Genomic DNA, 10,343 nt, shown 5'->3' with positions numbered 1-10,343 from the left:
TAAAAGATGCAATAACCTCTTGCTTGTCATCTTTGAATATGTTCTGTGACAGATCAGTTCAGAATCGTCCGCCAACTGGAAGGTCCTAACTTTCACATCGCTAGATGACTGTAGAGCTGCCCTAGAGAGAGTAGGGTACGTGCTTAGCTTTTTTTGGCTTGTTTGTTACCATTTTCTTTTTCTCTGAAATTCACGTCATTGATTTAACTTGTATTCTTGGGTGCTCCTCAGAGAATGAGCTGCTATTACCAAGCCGACTCCACAAGGAAGTTGGTCCAATGTTTGAACGCCTCAGAACTGGGAAGCCAGAACATCACAGCTACATTTGAATCTTGCCATATGTCCTGTAGGATTAGGTGGCCGAGTGTGAAGTGTTCCCTCTCCTCTCTCTGACAGACCCTTTCCTCCTGCACTTTTCTCCTTGCCCTCCTGTACTGTCAAGTTTTCCCTCTACTGGACCATTTGCATCAGGATGCATACTTGCTGCAATTTTTCTAAAAATGTTTTTACAAAAATCCTCTCTTTGATCCAGGTTCCCCTGCAGATGCTGCCCATCACCTCTGATCCCCTTTTCAGAGAATTCTGGGGTGGAATGGTCAAGGAATGGCCATGATGGAATTGTCCCTACTCTTCTCAAATTCCAAACTGACTCTGAGCAGGGCTTTGCATCTGCCACTCCACCAAAATGGCCCACAGTATTGCTGCCAGTGGCCCCACGTGGTGGATCTAATAGTTGACCCTCTGCCTCTCACAGTGGCACAATTGCATCTGACATGTGGATCATCCTTGCCTTCCTGAAACACTTTCTTCTCCTGGCCTCTGGAACAGCTCTGTCTCTTGGCTTTTCGTTTGCTTCATTGGTCCTTCCTATTCAGTCTGCTGCATTGGCTACTGCTCTTCATCTCTCCGGCATCTCTAAATGTTGGAGAGTCCCGAGGCTTGCTTCTCCACCCCCCCTGGGATCCCCTTCTGGTGATCTCATGCAGGATGGTGGGTACTTTAAATACCATCTCTGCTGACTTCCAGATTTGTGTCACCAACACTCCTATCCCAAATCTATGGGAGCTCAGGCGGCTTGTTCACAGAGATGCTAGGAATATTAGGGAGCCCAGTGCCCTTGCCCCTCTTCTCTTCTTTCCCTGCACTCCCTCCCTGGATGCTCGTATCCAGCCTCACAGCTTTATTTTAGTCAAGTCCAGCTTATCAATTTTTCCTTTCATCGATCAGGCTTTTGTGGTTACATCTAAAAACTCGTCATTAAACCCAAGGTCACTATCGATTTTCTCCTAAATTTTCTTCTAGAAGTTTTATAGTTTTGCATTTTACATTTCCGTCCGTTATCTATTTTGAGTTCATTTTTGTGAGAGGTGTAAGGAAGCCTACCCTTCCTTGTGGCCACCATGAGGGAGGGTCCTCTGGGTCAGGTCGTCACTGAGTCGCTCCCTGAGCTAGGGATGAGGGAACTCCTGGAGGCCGGAGCTGGGGTGAGGTATGAAGAAGTTGGTCCCAGGTAAGGGAGGGGTAGGTGAGGAGGCCCTGCAGGCCTCTGAGGAAGCCTGTCTCCCCTCTCAAGACAGCCAGCAGCTGGATAACCCCCTCAGAGGGCATTAGTCGCTAGCAGGGTTGACCTTGAGGTACCAGACATGAGAGGTCTCTTGTCCAGCTCTTTGCGGCCCAGTCTTCCCCACACTTCTCTGCCCAGTGCAGGGCAGGAGAGGAAGCAGAGGCTCCAAGCAGACTCCTCCCCACTCCTGATGCCTCAAGCGAGCCTGGCCAGATAGGGGAGGAGGCAGCCTTGCTGGAGGCTGTGAAGTGGACTCAGTGAAGGGTAAGGACTGAGACCTGCCAGAGTGTCGCTGATGCGGGGAAAAGAGCCATTGTACTGCACATGGCTGAAGGCAGTGGTCCCGGGAGACAAGAACGTGTCGTGTCAGCTAAGTAAAGCGTCTAAGGGATCACCAACAATGTTTTGAAGACTGAATTGGCAGATCCCAATCCTTGAAGAACAGCAAAGAATTACCTTGAGATAGCTTTACTTCAGAAAAAAATGAGATAAAAAAGCAGAAAATTTAATTTCCTAAAAATATTTCAGATGTTGCTCCAAGTTTCTTCAGCACAAATTTGAAACCACTAAGCTAATCTGTGCACAGAACATTGAGAAGCCACAGGCCCTTGTGCTGTTTGGTCTCTACAGGGACGTTCTCCTCATAAGCAGAGAAACTGCACTTGACCTGAGCCCCTCTCTCACCACAGTATACTGGTCAGCCCTGGGTCCTGGAATCACAGAGTTTTGGAGCTCAAAGGCATGAAGTAGTTCAATTCTCTATGATGCCCAAGATAAGGCAGGCTCAGAGAGGCGGATGGTTTGGTTAGGATCACACAGCAAGTTGGAGGGGGTGGTTGGCAGAATAATGGCTCCAAAGGTGCCCACATCCTCACCCCCAGAACCTGTGAATATGTATCCTTGCATGGTAAATGGGACTTTGCAGATGTGACTAAGGATTTTGTGATGCGGAGATTATCCTGGAGTGTCTAAGTCTAACCACAAAGGTCCTTATAAGCAAGAGGGCAGGAGGGTCAGAGTCAAAGAGGGAGATGTGACAGTGGAAGTAGAGGTCAGAGTGATGCAGCCATGAGCCAAGGAATGCAGATGACTTCTAGAAACGGAGAAAGGTGAGGAAACAAATTCACTCCTTTCACCTCCAGAGGGAATGCGTCTCTGCTCTGCCAACACCTTGATTTTAGTCCCAGAAGACTCATATCAAACTTCCGACTTCCAGAACTGAAGGATAGTAAATCTGTGTTGTTTTAAGTCATTCAGTTGGTGGTGTTTGTTTAAAGAAGCTGTAGGAAACCAACCCAATGGTGAAGCCAGTGCTAAGAGCCCATGTCCCGACTCCCGTAGTGCTGAGCTGGCGATGAAGTGCAGTGGTTCCTTGAGCAGGTGGAGAGCCCCAGGCCCTGGTGTGAGCCCTGTGCCGTGACAGAGGCCTGCAGGGGATGGAGGTCTACTGGGGTGGGGGGGGGGGAGCCTCTTTCCAAAGGGTGTGGCTGGCTCAGGTGTGATTCAGACAAGGACTGCTGCCAGGGTTTGGAGGCCTCGGGGCCAGGGTGGTCAGAGCTCGAGAGCTGGGGAGACCAGCTGGAGTTCTGTGCCTCAGCGGCACTGGGACTTGGCCTCGGTGGCAAGAGGCCCAGTGGAGGGGGGCAGCGGGCCCTCAGCCACTGAACAGCGCTCCTGGGTTGGAACCACAGGAGAATGTATGGGTGGGAGGGTGGGACCTGCAGGGGTGCATGAGAGCTGGTGACAGCCACTGGGGTTAAAGGCAGGGGGTGAGACTCAGGGGATGAAGGGGTCAGTGGCCAGCCACTTGGCTCAGGGCTTGGTGGGGAGGCTGGATGACCCGAACCACTTCCCTTTCCAGTTGGGACTGCTTTAAGAACTGAGTTGGGGCCAGTAGGGGCGGAGGGAAGGAGCATGAATGAAAGCAACTCTGGGCAGTTGAACATAATGGAGTCGGTTGGAATGAGATGAAGGCTGTTTCCCACCATCCTCAAAGACGAATTTAATAGTCACAACAAGGTACAGGTGATGCAAAGTCCTGCTATTGCTGGACTGTGGTGTAAAATAAGATCACATTTCCTTTTTTTTTTTCTGAGTTTATTTTTTATTGAAGTACCGTTGATTTACAATGTTGTGTTAGTTTCAGGTGTACAGCAAAGTGATTCAGTTATACACACACGCATATATCTATTTTTGTTTGTTTGGTTTTTTTGGGGGAAGAAGATAATTAGGTTTTATTTATTTATTTATTTGTTTATTTTAATGGAGGTACTGGGGATTGAACCCAGGACCTTGTGCATGCTAAGCACACACTCTACCACTGAGCTATACCCTCCCCCCCTTATATGTCTATTCTTTTTCAGATTATTTTCCATTATAAGTTATTACAAGATACTGACTATAGTTCCCTGTGCTCTACAGTAGGTCCTTGTTGTTTATTTGTTTTATATATAGTACTGCATGTCTGTTAATCCTGAACTTCTAACACATTTCCTTTTAAATGCCCAAATTCCAATGGCTCAGTGGCCCCACCCTTGCCTTGATACTGGAATGACCTGGGGAAGCTCTCAAAACTCCTAGGGCCTGGTCCCACCCCACAGGGGTTCTTCTACCTGTGACTTGACTTGTCTGGGGGCAACCTGGGCCCTAAAATTTGTAGAAGCCCTTGAGGGCTCCTGCTAGTGTAAGCACCACTAGCTTACTGCCTGTAAATTGGATCTCTTCGAGTATCCCACATCTGTGTCCCAGGGTCCGCCACTCACTCACCTGGGCATGGGGCAGGGCGCCCCGTGGTTTCTGGCACAGCTTCTTGGCCATGGTGCTGGACCACTGCCTCCTCCTCTGGGAACCTCGGCCTCAGGATTCGCTACTCTCCCTAAAGCTACAGGCTCTGAGAGTAAGACAGGCCATCTTGTGAGTCCCCACAGAGTGGCTGCCATGGGACAGTACGCCGGCCTTCCTGAGGCCCCAGGGCAGTATATGGGACACAACCAGAGGGCAACTGGCAAGTCCTAAGGATCAGGTGGCTCACAGGGCCCACGGAGCCAGGCCTTCCCTCAGGGACCCTCCCAGGGCCACTCACTGCCCTGCCAGGAAGGGCCAGCTCGTCCCCTGGCCAAGAGAGGTCTGGACACCACCACCGCTCATACAGCAGACCGCATGTCTGTCACCCGACTCTCAGGCCAGACCTGAGCCCCTGCTCCAGCCCCAGGATGATGGACAGTGGGAAGGTCCAGTCTCCAGGAGGGAAACGTGCTTTCACCCACAGTTCCCTTGTGGCCTCCAAAGGCATGAGGTACAAAGGTGCGACGTCCTCACTTCCAGCTAAGTCGGTCCTGAACAGTCTGAATTGAGACCGCCAGATCACCTCCTCCAGGGGGTGGGGGGACAGAAGTCACGACTGTGCCTTTCTCACAGTCTGAACCTTCACTGTGGCCCCCTGAAAACAACCACCCAAATAACCCAGATAATAACCCAGTAGCAGCGACAGTTCACAGCCTGAGTCCATCCAGACAGTGGCCCTGTGTCTCCCGAAGAAAGTCTTCAGAGTGGGGCTCATTCCAGAACTGTGAATACAAATTAGTTACAAAAATGAATATTTATATAGAATGAGGAAAAAAACACAACAATCTTCAAATTTTTAAACGCTTAAAAAGAACGCCTGAAATAGCACCAAATCCAGGAAAATGACCTAATATTTTAATTGACAGCCTGAGACGTCTCTACGTTTTTCGGGGCTGCATGCTCTTTGATCACCTATCATATTCTGCAGAGAGAATAAAAAGATAATACGTTCTATTTGGCACAGTTTCCAATTAGCATAATTTCCTTGTGCATGATTGATCAAAATGTACTTCATCTGAAAGCACAGACTTCATCAAGACAAGTTGTGTCAGGTATTTTAAAATGGATCTGACGTGTTGGGGTACCTAAGACATGTGACGTCCACAGAGATGTGCTCTGTGCTGGCAGTAATTTACAGGTTCATGTCCCACGAACAAGGAGATTCTGACGAAAGTTTATCAAAAACGAGGAAAGAGTATGGTATGTTTATAATTGTATGAGCTTCATTATCGAGACTATTCCTGACAGGGCTGAAGGTCCGTTCTGACTGGTGTCGATGAGAACTGAACCTTCGGCTTACAATTCTACACGTCTGGTGATTCAAGGGATTTTCCATAGACCAACTCCTGGCTGGGTACATTTCCAATCTTTCCAACCCCACATACTCCTGTTGCTGGGTGCCCTCAAGATGTGCTCATGTTATAAGATGGCCCTAGGCCTTCAATCTTCATGGAGGCCAGGGGAGCCCACCCAGAGGGTGGCAGGACGCTTCCTCGGGGACATTTGTGTATCAGGGCAGTCGGTTGGCAATAACTTAAGGACACGTGGAAGTGCCTGCAGGCCACGGAAGTGGATCCCACCATCCAAACTAAATGCATCCTTATCTCCCTTGCTGGATCCCCCAAATGCCATGGTCATTCCAGTGTCACCTGGCTGGAAGGGTGTGATACAGGGAGTTTGGAGTGGATCCAGGTAACGGCCTTACTCAATGATGGTAAAAACCTTACTTAGAAAAAACTTACAGAGACATGTGACCAGGCTTCCAGGGTCTGGGAAGAGACCTGGCAAGAGACGGGGCCCTGAAGTTGGAGCTCCAGAGGTGTAGTTGGCTGAAGTCACCATCCCTGTACTGCACACATTTTCCTCTAGACCTGCGGAAAGGGACTTGATTTATATTTAAAAAGCCAAAAGTCCACTTAGAATGTTTTTCCTACAACAAAGGACACTGCCTCAAAACTAGCGAACAAACAAACGAAAAACCCCAAAACAATGAAACCCCTCAAGCCTCTACCGTTTGGGAGGCAGAAAACCACTTGAAACTTTAGGTTTTTCCAGTATCTATTCATTAAGTTTTTGTTTGTTTGTTTACATCCAGAACTAGCTACTTCCCTTTTTATAGCTTCGAGGACACCTTCTGATAGTTTAATTATCTGGTGTCAGTCACTAAATCAGTGTTTTGCAAAGTGGAGTCCACAGGTTTTTTTTTTAATTGAAGTAATTTCTTAAACTTTTTTTTTTTAATGGAGATAATGGGGATTGAACCCAGGGCCTTATGCACTCTAGGCACACACTCTACCACTGAGCTGTACCTGCCCTCCCCCCGCCCATGAAAAGAATGAACTCTTCATACATACTACACTTGGGATGGATCTTACCGAATTATACTAAGTAAAAAAGCCAGTGCTAAAATGTTGCACACTGTATGGTTCCATTTATATAAGCATCTTGAAATGACCAAACTATGGATTTGGAGAATAGATTGGTGGTTGCCATGGGTTCAGGGGGTGGGGTGGGTGCAGCCAGTGCGGGGAGGTGTGTGGTTATAAAAGGGTAGTTCTAGGGGTCCTTGTGGTGATGGAACCGATCCAGGTCTGGATTGTGGTGGAAACTAGACACACAATGAAACTGCAGAGAGCTAAATACACAGAAAAATAAACACAAATGAGTCAGTGCATGTTCAGATGGTGAAATCTGATTAAGGTCCGGGCTTTGTCATGGATGCTGTCAATGTCTGTGTCCTGGCTGTGAATTTGCTACAGTTTTATAAGATGTTACCACTACGGAAACTGGGTGAAGGATACGTGGCATCTCAGGATACGTGGCATCTCTTGGTATTTTTTCTTACAACTGCATGTGAATCTACAGTTTTCTCAAAATAAGAAGTCTAATTAAAAACGATGTGGATATTTTGATGGTAATAAAAAGACAAGTGTCAGCACATCCTGGGTGATCTGAGTGACCCCTTTCTAGACTTACAACCTAGTTCCCCGGTGGGTCATCAGAGATGTCTTTGGAACGAACGTTTACTGCCAGTCACTCTGAACCAGTAATAACGTCTAGGCAAGAACAGAGTCAATGAAAAACCTCCCAGTGAGCAGGCTGTGTCAGAGAAAGATTTTGCAAGGCAGAACTGAGGAAAATTCTTCTTGTCTCCCTAGGGTTGACTTTATTATTGTAATGCTAGTTAAACACGTATCAGCTCATGTACAAATTTCTAAGTGAATATAATAAAAGTTACGAAACCAATAAAATTCAAATTAGTGGCAGTAATTTAATAATGATGAATGATGATGCTGTTGTGCTGAAACACGAAGTGGAGATTATCTACACACCGCTACAGAGCATGCCTGCCACCTCTATTTGGAACTGGGACCTCTCAGCTTACAACTTGAACTTTCTAGGGAGCCAGGGAGCAAGCAGGAAAAGGCCTCAGACCTTCGGGAATACCTGTAACAAGGACCAGTAGTTCTCACCCTTAGTAACACGGTTCTTGCTCAGACACAGCCTCGACCAACTTGGTGGCCTTTGTAAACAGGCCGGGCTGGAGCGGGGATTGCTTCTGCAGGCTGTCCCCTCACAAAGTGACCACAGAGCATCTGACAGCCATGGGGAGATTGGCAAACTATGAAAAGCAGATACAGAAACTAAATATTTTAGCAAAGTCAGAGGAAAGGGCACAGAGCTTCTGAGAAAATCACAGTGTGACATCACAGTGTGACTTCACAGCAGACTGAATAATGTTCACGAAAATGACACTGCAATACATGGAAGGTCGAATCGGGTGAGACTTTCACGCTTGGGAAGACTGGGCAGTCCTGTCTGGAGCCTCACGTGTTGTGGAATTCTGGTCCTGGAAAGAGCACACTTTGGTCCCCCACAAAGATGTGCATTTGTGGGTAACTCTTTGCCAGCAGGGAGAAGGCTGCCTCTACTGCACGTGTGCTGTGTGTTGGGCTGGGCTGGGGGAGGGAGACAGAATTCTATGACGTGAGAACAAATAGCCTCACACGTGATTAATTGTGCCCTCTCCACCCCGGCTCTCAAGGCTGCTGATAATTGCTTCCCATTTCAGGATTTCGAAGTGGCATCTCCGACCTTTCGAGCTTTCATCTTCACACCTCTTCATGCCTCTTATGACAGATAATTACGGCTGAGGATGTGCACCAACAGAAAAGCAGACCTCTTATCTTCATGTGCGGCACTTAAACGAACATTTTAAGACAAATTATTAATAACTGTGCTCAAGAAAATGATACCAGCAAAAGCTTCTGAGATATTGAATTGTTTTGTGACCATGGAAGAAAGGCCATTTTCATGATAAACAGAGGAACTTTTATAAAGTAATTAAATATTCATTTGTCCAACAAATATTTATTACAAACCCTCCACGTTCAAGGTAACTTAGGGACTATAGGGCACACAAAGTCATATGTGATTCAGTTCCTGATGTAATGGAGTTTATAACTCGGGATTTAAAAAAGATTTGTTTGTTTAAAAAGTCCTATCGTATAAGGAAGTGTCAAAAATGTTGTTCAATCTTAGCACTTGAGGAGGTGAGACATGAGGGTGTCTAATGAGAAGGGACCCGGAGCTCCCCTTGGAAGGATGCCCCAAGGAGGGGACGGTGTGTGGGCAAAGTTGGGGAGCAGGGGGCAAGGAAGCAGTGTTTCTCTGGGCTATGAAATTGATGGAGGAGGAGCTGGAGGTGGGCAGAGACCAGACTGAAAAGCATTTTTAAATGCAGAGCTAAGAAGTGAAGCTTTATTCTTTGGGATGTGGAGTGACTACCAGAGGTGGAATTAGGGGGGCCAAATAGATGGGATTATGATGGCCCCTTACTAGGAGGCCACCGCAGGGGTCCAGGTAGAAGGCCTGGAGAGGGGAAGTGGAAATTTTTAAATAGTTTCAGGGAGTCTAGCAAGCCTATGTCAGTTAAGTGTGGAGTGGGGTGAGCCTCACTTTTGGCCAGAGGATGGCAGGATAGAGAGGGCAGATGTCTGATAAGATTGTCTGGGTTTCAGCAGGGAGGGAGACCCAGCCTCCAAGACATTCTCCCGTTCTCCAACCTCAATGTTTTGAAATTAATCAACTAAATCTGTCTTACCTGCAGGATGACATTTTGCCATTTTGAACTGATCCTATGTGGTTTCATAAGATGCGGCCTGAAGCTCCCCAGCAGGTAACCATGCCTAGCCGTGAGTTCGAAACCTATTGCTACAGTTGGTCAAGACCCTTCTTGGGGGAAGGTATAGCTCAAGTGGTAAAGCACATGCTTAGCATGCACAAGGTCTGGGGTTCAATTCCCAGTACCTCCTCCAAATGTAAATAAGTAAATCAACCTAATTACCTCCCCCTCATAAAATAAAACAACAACAATAACAACAAAAAGACCCCTCAAGTCAGACCCTTGTGGTTTGTTCATTTGGCCGAGGAAGCCGAGCTCTACCATGTGCAGGAGCCAGGCCACACAGTGGCCACTATGATCTTCCCCTTCTCTGACCTCTCATGAGCATGTGGTCCATCCTCAGTTCATCCTTCTGGAGGTGCCTTCTGGAGGTGGAGGGAGTAGAGAGTCCCCAGCCAGGTGGGATCTAGACTGACCACCAGCAAGGAGAGGACTGAGAGTCACCTCCCGGGAGTAAGCCATCACGTCATCTCTAACTGTGTCACCATGAAAGAAAGAGCATCACTGGTGTCTGTGACAGCAATGGCAGGTACTGCCTTCTGGCCGCTCCGTCTGTGCCAGGGGCAAGTTCTTTGTCACGTGACTTCGCAGCCCCCTCCTGGCCATCCCATAAAAGCGGCACCATCACTCCCATTTTAAAGATGGAGAAACTTGCTCTCACAGGGACTATGTAATGGTCCCTAGGTTACACAGCTCATAAACTGGCTTTGAACCCAGAACATTCTGGCTCCAAAGCTGAGGCCCTGGCTC

The 10,343-nt window shown here is 47.7% G+C and overlaps 1 non-coding gene across 1 annotated transcript; it reads right to left on the bottom strand.

Moving 5' to 3' along the window:
• Positions 1–3,827: 3,827 nt before the first annotated feature.
• TRNAA-AGC (transfer RNA alanine (anticodon AGC)) lies at positions 3,828–3,900 on the bottom strand. Its single transcript has one exon. It is a non-coding gene; the product is annotated as a tRNA-Ala (tRNA).
• Positions 3,901–10,343: the final 6,443 nt, after the last annotated feature.

The sequence above is a fragment of the Camelus bactrianus genome, chromosome 24 (genome assembly GCF_048773025.1).
Source record: "Camelus bactrianus isolate YW-2024 breed Bactrian camel chromosome 24, ASM4877302v1, whole genome shotgun sequence".
In the NCBI taxonomy this organism is placed as follows: Eukaryota; Metazoa; Chordata; class Mammalia; order Artiodactyla; family Camelidae; genus Camelus; species Camelus bactrianus.
Note: the sequence above shows the minus strand (reverse complement) of the source record. Positions and strands in the feature narration are given on the sequence as shown.